The sequence below is a fragment of the Pelobates fuscus genome, chromosome 7 (assembly GCF_036172605.1).
Source record: "Pelobates fuscus isolate aPelFus1 chromosome 7, aPelFus1.pri, whole genome shotgun sequence".
Classification (NCBI taxonomy): Eukaryota; Metazoa; Chordata; class Amphibia; order Anura; family Pelobatidae; genus Pelobates; species Pelobates fuscus.
This window is the reverse complement of record NC_086323.1, coordinates 193,646,087-193,661,589: the sequence shown is the minus strand read 5'-3', so window position 1 is coordinate 193,661,589 and position 15,503 is coordinate 193,646,087. Positions and strand designations below refer to the sequence as shown.

Here is a 15,503-nt window from a genome sequence, read left to right as displayed (position 1 = left end):
GGGTGGGGGGGGTGGGTGACTAGGTGCTTGGGGACCCCTAGTCACCTTAGATTGGGGGGGATTTTTATTTAGGGCCCCCACCCACCACTCAGGGGTGGGGGCTGGGGGGAGTACAGTAGGTCCCCCCCTTATTGTTTTTTTAGGGACCCCACCCACTGCTCAGGAGTGGGGGCCAGGGGGGGAGGACAGTAGGTCAGTAGATACTCAGTATTAATATACAAAGCGACATGTTTATTATCAGTGTATAGATACTCAGAATTATTATACAGAGCGACATGTTTATTATCAGCTTATAGATACTCAGTATTATTATACAGAGCGACATGTTTATTATCAGCGTATAGATACTCAGTATTATTATACAGAGCGACATGTTTATTATCAGTGTATAGATACTTAGTATTATTATACAGAGCGACATGTTTATTATCAGCCTATAGATACTCAGGATTATTATACAGAGCGACATGTTTATTATCAGCGTATAGTTACACAGTATTATTATACAGAGCAACATGTTTATTATCAGTGTATTGATACTCAGTATTATTATACAAAGCGACATGTTTATTATCAGTGTATAGATACTCAGAATTATTATACAGAGCGACATGTTTATTATCAGCTTATAGATACTCAGTATTATTATACAGAGCGACATGTTTATTATCAGCGTATAGATACTCAGTATTTAGATGTTACCTCCCACACACTGCTCACACAGGGCAAGTACCGAATGGCCCCACTGTATTTAAAGGGCCAGAATGAGTGACATGCACTCTGTTAGGGCCGAATACTGTTTGTAAAGGGCCCAATCTCCCAGGGCCATAGTCCAAAGGCAGCAGGCGGGCAACCAGGCTCCTCCAATACAATGTGGCGAGATTGGTTTCGTCACATCTCTCCCCCTTTCCAAAAAGACTAACAGGGTACCTGACCTCCTGCCGGTCAGTGCCCTTGTTAGTCCAGCAACCCACCCATAAAGCAAAAAAAACAGTACAGCCCACCCACAATAAATAGTTACTACACCTGGGTAGAGGAGAAGTTTGTCCATGTCCAGGTGCCTCACCACGGCTGTGTAGGGGACTGGTAGGCTGCCTTGGTGGGTTGCTGAGTGGGCAGAGACCAGCGGTACTCTGTCCTGGTGCCAGCACTACCACCGGAGTAGTCTGGTTGGAGCCTGGTTGCTGGAGACGGACTGTCTCCCCCTTAGTTGCATAGCTCTGCTGCTGAGTGGGGAGACCGGTTGTCTCCCCCTTGGATACACAGCTCTTTTGTGGGGGGTTAGGACCGACCGTCCCTACCCCCTGTGTGGTGAGTGCAGAGACCACGGTCCCATCTGCACCGGTGGGGGGTTTACAGTCTCCCCCTGGTATATTAAGCTGCCGCTGGGGAGAGGGGGTAACAGGCTCCTCTCCCACTAGAACACTCTGCCGCTGGGGAAAGGAGACTGGGCTCTCTATTCCCTGCCCATTACGGATCCGCCGCTGGGGAGAGGTGGTAGCAAGCTCCTCTCCCATACATACTTTCCACCTTTGTGGAGGTAGACCGACTGTCTCTCCTCCCAATACAGTGTCCTGCCGCTGGGGAAAGGAGACTGGGCTCTCTATTCCCTGCACATCAATGATCCGCCGCTGGGGAGAGGTGGTAGCAAGCTCCTCTCCCATACATACTTCCATCATCTGTGGAGGGAGACCGACTGTCTCTCCTCCCAATACAGTGTCCTGCTGTTGGGGAAAGGAGACTGGGCTCTCTATTCCCTGCTGGACATTCTGCCTTTTGGGAAAGGAGACTGGGCTCTCTATTCCCAAAACATCACGCTGCTGTTGGGGGGTAGGACCAACTACCTCTGCCCCCTGTAACTCAGCCTGCCGCTGGGGAGGGAGGACGCTGCTCTCCTCTCCCTGCACTTCACATTGCCTTCCCGGCATATCACTCTGCTGCTGGGGGGTAGGACCAACTACCTCTGCCCCCTGTAACTCAGCCTGCTGCTGGGGAATGGAGACTGGGCTCCCAATTCCCTGCAGGACCGGTGGAGAGACCTCGGTCCCATCTCTACAGGCCACCTGGGGTTCTTCCCAGTAAATCTCTACAATATCTTCCCAGCGGAAGGGGTCTGGATCTGGGTCTGTCACCTTACTGTCCTGCTGAGCCTTCCCAATGAAGCGGAAGAGATCTTGGTAGTTTTGCTCCAGTTCCCACACCAGGGCTGCTAGGTGAGCCAGGTCTTGCTCTACCTCATGGGGGTCATCCCACTCATGCCTAGCCTCCCTCTCATAGAAAATGTCCTGCAGTCTGGTTTGCGCAGGGCTCCCGAAGCCAGGCTCTGCAAAGGACTCCCATAACAAGCCAGGACCATCAAACTCCTCTCCCTCTGGCTTGTCATGTTCGGCTGTCCAGGGTATATACTGTGCCATATACCACCAGAGCGCCTGGTAGGCATCCTCCAGCAATAGCTCCTGCCATACCCGGTGCTCTAGTTCCTTCACCCATTCCTCCAGGGGCTGCTCTCCCAGGAAGGGCATCCGCAGGGCCACTTGCTTCTGCAACCGCTGCTCTTCACTGGGGAGACTCTCACCCCGCTGGTATTGTACATTATCCAGGGCCTGGTACCAGATGCCTTTCCTTATTGCATCCCGGTCATCCATGTCACCCTTATTGTACTCCACTGCTGGTTCCATGCTGTTGCTTTTAGGGTCGCTGTACTGGGACATGCGTTGCCCTCAAATTGTACAATCCAGAGTAATGGTGTCTCCTGTAGCTGTCCTTCTGGCTGTAGGAACGATCCCGCCGCTTGCCACCAATTGTAACGGACCGTTTCAGCATATGAGGGGTTAAAATCCGTTTAGGCGATAATCCCCTTTTCTCAGAAAGGCACAGCTACTGCAGAACATCAGAACTCACGAACTGGATATAGGGGAATAAGGTAGCACTCCAGCTGGAACCTCACAAATAGCTGCTAGCAGATGAATAGGAAAAGCAGACATCAGCTTACACTCCTAGCAGTCAAATCTCCAACAGCATACAGTGAATCCCCCCAAGAACGAGACAAGGCTCCGTGTTGAAGGTCAAGCAGTGGTCTGAGGTGCTGGGCACCCAGCCTGGTTTTTATTACATGAGTACACATACAGGCCACACCCAGGGGGAGGCATAAAATAACCAATAACATAGATGTTACCTCCCACACACTGCTCACACAGGGCAAGTACCGAATGGCCCCACTGTATTTAAAGGGCCAGAATGAGTGACATGCACTCTGTTAGGGCCGAATACTGTTTGTAAAGGGCCCAATCTCCCAGGGCCATAGTCCAAAGGCAGCAGGCGGGCAACCAGGCTCCTCCAATACAATGTGGCGAGATTGGTTTCGTCACAATTATACAGAGCAACATGTTTATTATCAGTGTATAGATACTCAGTATTATTATACAGAGCAACATGTTTATTATCAGTGTATAGATACTCAGTATTATTATACAGAGCGACATGCTTATTATCAGTGTATAGATACTCAGAATTATTAAACAGAGCGACATGTTTATTATCAGTGTATAGATACTTAGTATTATTGTGGTGGAATCTCGGTAACAATAAATTTAGTAGGCCGAGATTGCCACGTGGTATGTGTATGTGCATATACTGATGTATCGGTCGGTTGGTTGCACGTGGCAAAGATACAATCAGTACTGTACGGAGCATGTGCAAGAATACAGGATATAGTATTCCCCTCCTCCATTGTGCTGGGCAAGCCATGTGGTCAAACAGGAAGTTAGTCTTTGTTCGGTTGATTGGGTAAGAGTATGTGTGGGTGGAGCTGAATATGGGTGGAGTTATATACCTATATAAGGGACCTACACTATTGTTCGGGGCTCAGATCTTGTTGTATTTTGGTCCCTCTGAGTCCCGGTCGTTGAATCGAATAAAGATCTCTTCCTTCCTGAAGAAATCTGTGTCCATCTCTCTGTGCTCGGCTTCCGTCAGTTTCTCCGGTATCATTTGGTGCATTGGCCGGGAAGCTCATCGTTCAACGGTAGCTGAGAAGCAGAGGCGTGAGATCTTTGCCCACGCTCTCTACGGCTGCACCCCTGAACTTCTGCGTGGACCTCCCTTCGTCTCGGTGCCACTGGTCTGTTGTCCAGGAGATCATCGGCCTCTACGTAGTAAGTGCTGGGGAGTCCCTGTAGATGAGTGTGAACTCAGGTTCAGGAACTAGGAGGTAAGACTACTACTGTTTTAGACGGTGGACCCACTAGGGGTATTGGATACCGATTGCGCGGTAGGCCCATAAGGGGTCATTTGTGTATGGAACGGGCCCCCTACATTGGAGGGAAGGAGCGAAGGCGCACCGCTCATAATTAAACGCCCTGTAGTCAGCCCGTTTAATTTTGGTTTGGAGTCAGGCTGGGTTCTGTGTAAATAGCCCAAGCCGGACACCGGTGTCTTGTCTAGACTAGCATTCTAGGGTGTATATTACATTCACTAGGTCGGAGGGACCGGGAGACTAAGCGGCGTCTGTGTAAATTCGGTCCGCTAGATCTCAACCTATCTTGGCTAAGTGGGAAGGCGTGTAAATTTGGAACCCACTAGACTTTTGATAGAGTATATAGACTAAGAGGGTGCTGTTGTAAATTCCGCCCTCTAGTTCGCTATATGTGGTGCTTGGGCAGCGTGGCTAACCAAAACGGATGTAAATAGTTTTAGGTAGTCCATCGAGGTACTGGCCAATAGATTAGTTGGGAATTGTAAATGTGTTAAAGATTGTTGTAGTAGCGTGTATATCTTGCTAGATAGCATGAGCTCTGCCGTCTAGCGAGAGTGTGAATAGTGTGTAACTGTATTATAGAGCACGGTACCATAACCATGTATAATTACTGATATTGTAAATAACTACTAATAACTGTCGTCTATGCTGTATGTTTAACACCATAACCACTGCTAACTGAACTGTGACTTTAAATTGTACTTTAACCAATGCTAACCGTACTATAACTACTGTTTGTAAAGACGATGTTACTGGGGTGTGTTATAGACGCGTAATTCAGATATAGGGAATTATAGAGTGGGTGACTGTATAGTTTCGCCAAAAGGCACAGTAATAGTTATTTAGTGACTGGTGTAACAGTTGTGTGTGTACGGGAATTCCCCTGTGTGTTTTGTTGTGTGCGTTTCGCTTAGTAACTGTACCACGTGGTGCTGTTGCCAAGGGAATGGGTGTGACCGTTGGAAGTGTGTTTGTTTGGTTTCTGTTGGAGACGACGCTTCATTGTTAAGTATGGGTGCGTCAGATTCAACGGTCATGGATCCCTTAGGATGTATGTTGAAACACTTTAAAAAGGGATACAATGTGTATGATTTTGGGGTAAAGATGTCTCCAACACGCCTGACTACTTTATGTAGTAGGGAATGGCCTACTTTGGTGGCTGCATGGCCACCACGTGGCAGTTTGGATTCTAATCTGGTACAGCGTGTACACGTGGCTGTGTCAGTTAGGCCTGAACCTTACGGCCAGTTTCCGTATATTGACTGTTGGAAGCAGGCCGTAAATGACTTGCCAAAATGGATCCAGGTATGCCACGAGGAGCAATGTCGCCTCATGGTGGCTAGAACTCGCTTGTCCACTAAGGCCGTAATTACGCCCATTTTGGACACGCCTCCTGAGTCTGAGATCCCCATGCTGCCCCCTTACTCCTCCTCCACAGGAAGAGGAAGAGGAGATGCTGTTGGTAACGCTACTCCCCTTGCCCCGTTGTCCCCACCTACCCCCTCCTCTAGCTCAGAGTCCAGCCCTCTTGTTTTAAACCCTCCCCTTCCGGTACCTACCTCTGTTAACCCCACCTATCCAGATTCGACGTCATTTCTAGTTCCTGGTCAGGCTCCTCGTAGCCCGGCCTATTTTACTCACTGATCTCCCCCTCAGTAAAGCGTCCCCTTCCCCTCGTCTTACTACCCCTCGACCGGAACCCCTAACTGACGTTTCTAAATGAAGCCCCATACTAACCCGACAACCGACCGGTACCCTCCAACCCCGACATTATCAAATGCCTCTCCGACTGACACCAGGCCCGACACACATTAACGGTGATGACCAGTTACAACACGCTGATCCTGTATTCGTCTATGTTCCCTTCACTACTACTGATCTATTTAACTGGAAGACCCATAACTCCTCATACACCGATAAACCTCAAGCCATGACGGATTTGTTTACCTCCATAGTCCAGACACATAATCCCACTTGGGCTGATTGCCAGCAACTGCTTATGACATTGTTTAACAACGAGGAAAGGACACGGATAAACCAAGCGGCAATTAAAGCGCTGGAAGAAGTGGCCCGTACACAAAATCAGGCCAACCCGGCAGCATGGGCCGCAGCCCATTATCCAAATACTGATCCGGAGTGGAATGTCAATGGCGCACATATGGCCCATTTAAAAGCATACAGGGACGCTATTATTGCTGGCATGAAAGCCGGAGGGAAAAAGGCGATTAATATGTCTAAGACGGCTGAGGTATTGCAGAAATGTGATGAATCGCCCAGTGCCTTTTATGATCGATTACTGGAGGCATACCGGTTGTATACACCCTTTAATCCAGAGGCTCCAGAGAATTCCCGGATGGTTAACTCTGCCTTTGTCAGCCAGGCCTACGGAGATATAAAGCGCAAGCTACAGAAGTTAGAAGGGTTTGTAGGGATGTCTATAACTCAACTAATGGAGATAGCGAATAAGGTATATATGAATAGGGAGACAGAGACGAAAAAAGAAGAAGAGCGAAAGATGCGAAGGAAAGCAGATATGCTAGCAGTAGCTATCGCAGGCGTAGATAGAAGGAAAAAGGAGGTATATAGGGGAACGGAGAAAGGCGAGAGTAAGTGGAATAGGGAGCCTTTGAGTAGGAACCAATGCGCGTACTGTAGGGAAGAAGGGCATTGGAGAAGTGAGTGTCCACAAAGGGAACACTATGAGAGAGACAGACCTAGGTCAGGATATAGTAATTATAGAGGCAGAGCGAGAGGTAGAAGATGTCCTGGAGGAAATAGTGGGAATAATAGAGGAAGTGTTAGTGGAGATAGGTATTACCCAGCAGCGCAGAGACCCCGAGAGAGAGAGGATAGGGACTTTGTAGGTTTGGCTGACACAGTCATGGAAGACTATTGATACCGACCGGGCTCCATCCCCCTTGGCCGAGCGTAGCCTATGGTCGATGTAGCAATAGGGGGAAAAAGGATTTCTTTCATGATTGACACTGGTGCTGAACATTCGGTTGTGACTGACCTAGTCGCTCCTCCTTCAGGAAGAACTATTACCGTAATAGGAGCAACTGGAAGGAGTGCCGCTAAACCGGTTCTTAAAAGTCGACTCTGTACACTGGGAGGCCACGTAGTGAAACACCAGTTCCTTTATATGCCTGAATGTCCAGTCCAACTGCTAGGACGTGATTTGTTGTCGAAATTACAAGCACAGATAACATTTCTGCCTAACGGAACAACATCTTTGAAGTTCAATGAACCTTCAGGTATAATGACAATATCAGTACCAAAGGAAGAAGAGTGGTGACTTTATACAGTGTTGACTAGCCAAAACCCTAAGAGTGATGAATCCTTGTTCAATATACCAGGAGTGTGGGCAGAGAATAACCCACCAGGACTTGCTCGTAATATCCCACCAATTCGTATCGAATTAAAGCTTGTGGTTTATCCAGTGAGCCTGAGACAATATCACAATCCACAAAAGGCCAAGAAGAACATACAATCTTATTTGGATAAGTTCATAAGGTATGGTATCCTAAAATTCTGTGCTTCCCCCTGGAACACCCCATTGTTGCCTGTTCAAAAGCCCGGTACAGATGAGTATCGCCCTGTGCAGGACTTGAGAGCAGTCAATGATGCAGTGCAGACGTTGCTAGACTATAAAGGCAATCATTGGTTTATTAATAGCCGCATGACTAAGTATCAAGCTATGTTATGTGAGAACCCAAGAGTGCATCTAGAGACTGTTAATACCTTGAATCCAGCTACCCTTTTGCCACAACCTACTAACTCACACCTATAAAGCACTGAACAACTCTAGCCCCTCTTATATCTCCTCACAGATCCATAGGTATGTCCCTTCTCGGTCTCTCCGCTCTGCCCGTGACCACCTCCTGTCCGTTGTCCGCACTCGTACGGCCAACTCGCGCTTGCAGGACTTCTCGCGGGCGGCTCCCTTCCTATGGAATAGCCTGCCTACCGCCATCAGACTCTCCCCTAGTCTTGCATCTTTTAAGAAGTGCCTTAAAACCCATCTCTTTAGGAAAGCATATGGCCTCCAAGACTAACCCTTACCTCGCATACCTGTCTCTTGCCCTCTCCTAAAGGGCAGTCCACCTTATTTGATTGCAAATTCCTGTCCTAATGTGTTTTACACCCACCTCCTATAGAATGTAAGCTCGATCGAGCAGGGTCCTCTTCAACCTATTGTTCCTGTAAGTTTATTTGTAATTGTCCTATTTATAGTTAAATCCCTTCTCATAATATTGTAAAGCGCTACGGAATCTGTTAGCGCTATATAAATTGCAATAATAATAATAATAATACAGAGCGACATTTTTATTATCAGTGTATAGATACTCAGTATTATTATACAGAGCGACATGTTTATTATCAGCGTATAGATACTCAGTATTATTATACAGAGCGACATGTTTATTATCAGCGTATAGATACTCAGTATTATTAAACAGAGCAACATGTTTATTATCAGCGTATAGATACTCAGTATTATTATACAGAGCGACATGTTTATTATCAGTGTATATATACTCAGTATTATTATACAGAGCAACATGTTTCATATCAGTGTATAGATACTCAGTATTATTATACAGAGCAACATGTTTATTATCAGTGTATAGATACTCAGCATTATTATACAGAGCGACATGTTTATTATCAGCCTATAGATACTCAGGACTATTATACAGAGCGACATGTTTATTATCAGTGTATAGATACTCGGTATTATTATTATACAGAGTGACATGTTTATTATCAGTGTATAGATACTCAGTATTATTATACAGAGCTTTGTGTTTATTATCAGTGTATAGATACTCAGTATTATTATACAGAGGGACATGTTTATTATCAGTGTATAGAAACTCAGTATTATTACACAGAGCGACATGTTTATTATCAGTGTATAGATACTCAGTATTATTATACAGAGCGACATGTTTATTATCAGTGTATAGATACTCAGTATTATTATACAGCGACATGTTTATTATCAGTGTATAAATACTCAGTATTATTATACAGTCTTGTGACTACATTATTATGTGGATACTGTGGTGAATACCAGCAGTCCCCTCTAGGGGAGCTTTGCATAATGCACAGTTTGTCCCTAACCAGCACCTGTAGGAAGTGTGCAAGGCATGCTGGGATTGGCACACCCCCTAGATTTGCTCTCTTCCCAGTGTGTGTATGGAGTTCGGCCATGTTGGGTGTATGTTACAGCAGGAATGTGTATATCAACAAAGGGATCGAACATAATGTGTGACTTGTGATCAATAAATCCTGGCTGATTAATAGACGGTATGTTATTGTAAGTCAGCTATCATCAAACATAACAGGTACTCGGGATCATTATACAGAGCGACATGTTTATTATCAGTGTATAGATACTCAGTATTATTATACAGAGCGACATGTTTATTATCAGCGTATAGATACTCAGTATTATACAGAGCGACATGTTTATTATCAGTGTATAGATACTCAGTATTATTATACAGAGGGACATGTTTATTATCAGTGTATAGATAATCAGTATTATTATACAGAGCGACATGTTTATTATCAGTGTATAGATACTCAGTATTATTATACAGAGCGACATGTTTATTATCAGTGTATAGATACTCTGTATTATTATACAGAGCGACATGTTTATTATCAGCGTATAGATACTCAGTATTATTATACAGAGCGACATGTTTATTATCAGTGTATAGATACTCAGTATTATTATACAGAGCGACATGTTTATTATCAGTGTATAGATACTCTGTATTATTATACAGAGCGACATGTTTATTATCAGTGTATAGATAATCAGTATTATTATACAGCGACATGTTTATCAGTGTATAGATACTCTGTATTATTATACAGCGACATGTTGAGAAAAAAAAAAAGAGAGAGAAAAAAAGCGGGGAGGGGAAAAAAAAATATTCGTACAATGGTCACTTTCAACGATATGTGCCGGACAATGGCACTTCTTAAATGAGGGTAATGTGGTCGGGTTAGCTGATGGCAGTCCTGGGCTCACTTAAAATTAGGTTGTCCCCATTAGAGAAATCATTTCAAGGAACAGCCATTAATAATAATAATAGATGAAGTTTACTCATCTAATGGGCTAAAAAAAAATAACCCTTTAGTGAAATCTGTGTGACAAGTGGGCTATTCCAGCATTACATGTCCAAGTTGAAATAGATAAGTATTATATGGCTTAACTTATGAGCCATACCTACAATATACAATAAGTCGACAACGCCTTCCATAATAGGCATTGTCAACCTACCGCACACCTCAGTCACGGCTTTGACAGAGTCAAGTGAAACTAATAAGGGCTATACATTCATAATTTAAATAAACTATAGGGTATAAAGTATTGTTGTTAAAGAATTGTTTAAACAAAAGGGGTCGCCGTAAAAAGCGTTAGAATTACCTACAGGCCCTGGACGTTAATTTATAACGGGTAGATTAGGCATAATATGACCGTGATGAAGATGAAAAAAAACCAGAGTACGTTATAGTGCCTCTAGTCCAGTAAGCTGTGTATTATATCACTTTTGCAAGTAATATAGTAACATTTTATAATATATATGAGGTGCTCCTTAGACATAGTTCTATTAAATTTCTGCATAGCTTTAAATACGGCGTAGCTTTAAATACTGATCGGATACATTGCACCATAAAATTCAACAATATTAAATACTTGCGAAAAGGATTTTGTAAATACCGTGGGGAACAGGAGAGTTGCTGCTGGGTACCTGGCAGAGGCTATTAACAAATTAATTTATTTCCCATAGGTAACTTAACCATATGTAGTATAGTGCTGTTGCCCTTTAACTGTAATTCAATTAGACCCTTGTTGACTGCAATGCTACAAGGGGATAAGTATATAAGGCATAATATAACATTGCCAAGCATTTACTAGTACTTAAAAAAGTAACTTCAGTGCCTTGGCGGTTGAAAGAGTTATACCTGTGAAGATAAATACACTTTTGTTAATTTGAAATGAGCCTGATACAAAAAGTATATAAAAAAAAAAAAAAAAAAAGTTACAAATTACATTTTCTAGTGGGTCAGATATCCTGTCCCAGTTTCATCTTCTGTAGTAACATTTAACTGATGCAATATAAATATACTTTACTTACAATATAATTCAATTAAGCCCATATGGGTTGTTGGGTTAATAGTAATTATCGATGGAACATTTAGACATTTGATCAGTTCAATAATATATAAGATTGCCAAACCCTTGTTGATTCTCAGGAGGTCAGTCTTAATCTTCTTTCGGTGTAACATGCCTGAGTCTCTGCATGCGTCTTTCATCACCTGTTGTTTTAGTTGAGCTTGTAGACTTAAATTTGAGATCTTTAACTAGTCCCCATTTGTGCAACAGATCTATCCCTTCTGAAGGTGAAGCAGCTATAATGAGTTTCCCTCCTTTAGTAATGAGAAGTTTAGCTGGATAGTCCCATCTGTAAGGGATATTATGATGTCGTAATGATTCAGCAATATCCTTGAAGGATCTTCTGCCTCATAATGTTTCAGCTGAGAGGTCTGAAAATAGGAGGACGTTTCTATATTTTTCCGGTAAATTTCCATTATCTGTTCCTTTACATGATAGTAATGGAGCCTCATAAGCACATCCTTTGGCGTGGAGGCAGGCAAATGTTGCGGTCGGGGGAGTCTATGTATGCGATCCAAAAGGAACATATTGAGTGGTAAGTCCAGCAGGATAGCTTGGAATAACTGTCATGAAAGCTGTTAGATCCTGTGCTCCTACTTCTTCTGATACCCCGTGTAATCTAAGATTGTTGCGACTTGATCTATCTTCTACAATCGCAAGTTTTAATTCATTCATAAATAATTTATCTTGTAGGGTATTCAAGCGATCTCCCAAGGTTATATGAGCCGCATTTATAACATCTACCTTTTCCACCAGATGAGATGTCTGAATATCCAGATCCGTAAGATCCTTTTTAAAGTCAGTTATAGCTTCTGTGACTGTGATCTGCATTTTAGTAACTGCTGCATCTAGCATTGCTTGTAAAAGAGTTGGAGTTAGCAAGCTATCTGATTTTTCAGCCGTTTCCATTTGGTCTGTGTCTGGATCAGAACCGGCACCATCTTGTGCTTGGATTTCAGAGTGGTTATCAGCGTGTTTGTTTTGTGGCGTCCTGGCTGCAAAGAAGGTCGACTTGTCTTTAACCTCCACGGTCTTTTTCGTGCGGTGAGACATTTCGATGCTCGTTTTAATTTAGTTTAGAGCCGGGCTATTACTGAGGACTACCGCCAAAAGGTTGTATTAGCTGCGTTGCAGGAGCCGAGAGCAGTGCTCTCTGTGTGCTGCCATCTCTTCCCACGTCCTGTCACGCCCCCAGGATGACCCTCCTTATTACAGAAGATATTCTAATTTTTTGAGTATCACCTGTATATGCAATTTTGTTAGTGAATGAGTTAATGCACACACAATACTTGATTTCTTTGCAAGCACTATGACACCTTATGGTGGTATCTATATCTAGATATATTATGCAAATATTGTCTGTTTTTCTAAGTATAGCAATTTCCTTTAACTCCCAATATATTTATTTCAGGTGTATTTGTCAGGAGACGTGTCAAGAACAGAAATACATGAAGCAAGGCTATGAAGAAATCTATTAACAGAACCAATTCTAACTCTGCAAAAGCAAGAATTTCATCAGATTCCTGTATGTTCTCAAAGGAGATGGTAAACATAAACCCCACTCACATAGGAGAGAAGCCTTTCTCATATTCTGTATGTGGAAATGGTTTTGGGCAACATTCAAATCTTGTTAGACATCAGAGAACTCACACAGGAGAGAAGCCTTTCTTATGTAGTAAATGTGGGAAATGTTTTGCCAGGAAAGGAGAACTTGTCCGTCATCAGAGAATTCACACAGGAGAGAAACCGTTCTCATGTTCTGAATGTGAAAAATGTTTTAGACGTAATTTGGATTGTGTTGCACATCAGAGAACCCACACAGGAGAGAAACCGTTCTCATGTTCTGAATGTGGAAAATGTTTTATCACTAAAGCAGTGCTTGTCTGTCATCAGAGAACTCACACAGGAGAGAAACCGTTCTCATGTTCTGAATGTGGAAAATGTTTTATCACTAAAGCAGTGCTTGTCTGTCATCAGAGAACTCACACAGGAGAGAAACCATTCTCATGTTCTGAATGTGGAAATTGTTTTGGGCAACATGCAAATCTTCTTAGACATCAGAGAACACACACAGGAGTGAAACCGTTCTCATGTTCTGAATGTGAGAAATGTTTTGCCCGGAAAGGAGAACTTGCCCTTCATCAAAGAACTCACACTGGAGAGAAGCCATTCTCATGTTCTGAATGTGGAAAATGTTTTATCACAAATGCAGAGCTTGTCCGTCATCAGAGAATTCACACAGGAGAGAAACCTTTCTCATGTTCTGAATGTGAAAAATGTTTTGGGCGACATTCAAATCTTGTCAGTCATCAAAGAACACACACACGAGAAAAAACATTCTCATGTTCTGAATGTAGAAAATGTTTTTACACAAATGCAGAGCTAGCTTGTCATCAAAGAACACACACAGGAGAGAAACCATTCTCATGTTCTGAATGTGGAAAATGTTTTAATACAAATGCAGCGCTTGTCCGTCATCAGATAATTCACACAGGAGAGAAACCATTCTCATGTTCTGAATGTGGAAAATGTTTTATCACAAATGAAAGGCTTGTCAGTCATCAGAGAACTCACACAGGAGAGAAACCATTCTCATGTTCTGAATGTGAAAAATGTTTTGGGACAAACGCAAATCTTGTCCGTCATCAGAGAACTCACACAGGAGAGAAACCATTCTCATGTTCTGAATGTGAAAAATGTTTTGGGACAAACGCAAATCTTGTCAGTCATCAAAGAACACACACGAGAAAAATCATTCCCATGTTCTGAATGTGGAAAATGTTTTGGGCAACATTCAAATCTTGTCCGACATCAGAGAACTCACACAAGTGAGGTGATTTTATAATGCATCTATGGATTAATATAGAAATAAAATCTTGAATTGTGATTTTTTTTTTTTTTTTTCCTCAGGCTCACACAACACATAGTAACTTTGATAGTACAATAATACAATAAATGTATTTACAAATTATTCATACCAAGAATAATATGAACTGGAATAGGAGACCAGAGCTCTGACTGAGGATTGCAAATTAGTTTACGCTAATTATCCTCTGGGTTCTTTTATTCTTTTCCCAGGACACAATAACCTTGGACATTCCAAGAGAGAGGCTAGTTTCCCCAACCCCCATGTTAATGCAGACTTCAAGCAACAGTTATGTTACTACTAATTTTCTAGTTTTTTTTCCTTAGGCCATACAATGCAGCGGAGACTATAACTAATAAATATACCAATTTTGTCAAATATTTCAGTCAGTCACTCATAATTTGGAGTCAAATTTCAGCCTTCTGAAAAATATATATATATGAGCTTTAAAATACCTGATGTAATGTAATTATAATCTGTGACGAGACCAATCTTGCCACATTGCATTGGAGGAGCCTGGTTGCCCGCCTGTTGCCTAGTATGGTAAAAATAGTATGGTAAGAAAAATTGTAAACACGCATTGGTATATACTAAAACAAGATGAGATTTTAAAAACCATTATCACAGATAAACCTAATATTGTTTTTAGGGGGGGGGGGGGCAAATTTTAAATCCATACTTAAAACAATTTTACAAAAATCCATACCCCCCAACCATCTACTTCTTCCTCTTTTTTTAATGAAACCCATGGGATTTTATAAATGTAATAAATGCATAGTATGTAGGAGCACACGCAGTGATGTTAAGACAAAAACTATACATTTTAAATCTACCATCACGAATAAAATGTACACTATCAAAGATTTTATAAATTGTAACACAAAAAAATTATATATTTATTAGAGTGGCCATGCGGGTTACAATACATGGGAATGACAACTCGTTGTTTAAAAATAAGGTTGGCAGAGCACTGCCGTAACATACAAAGGATACGAAAACCACTCCGTCTCAAAACATTTTATTATGCATAATTAAAACCCCAAAACTTTTAAAATGTGTTGGAATAAAAAAAGTGTAATATCTCATGGAGAGGTGGTGATGTTATGGTACTTTTTAGCAGTAAACAAAGATGTTTAAATGTCTATCTGTTCCTGTCCAAATTAAAGAAAATTGAATTGCGTATA

The 15,503-nt window shown here is 42.5% G+C and overlaps 1 pseudogene; it reads left to right on the top strand.

Annotated features, from left to right (window-relative positions):
- The first annotated feature begins 12,869 nt into the window (after positions 1-12,869).
- On the top strand, positions 12,870-14,340 carry LOC134568434 (oocyte zinc finger protein XlCOF7.1-like; annotated as a pseudogene).
- The last annotated feature ends 1,163 nt before the right edge of the window (positions 14,341-15,503 follow it).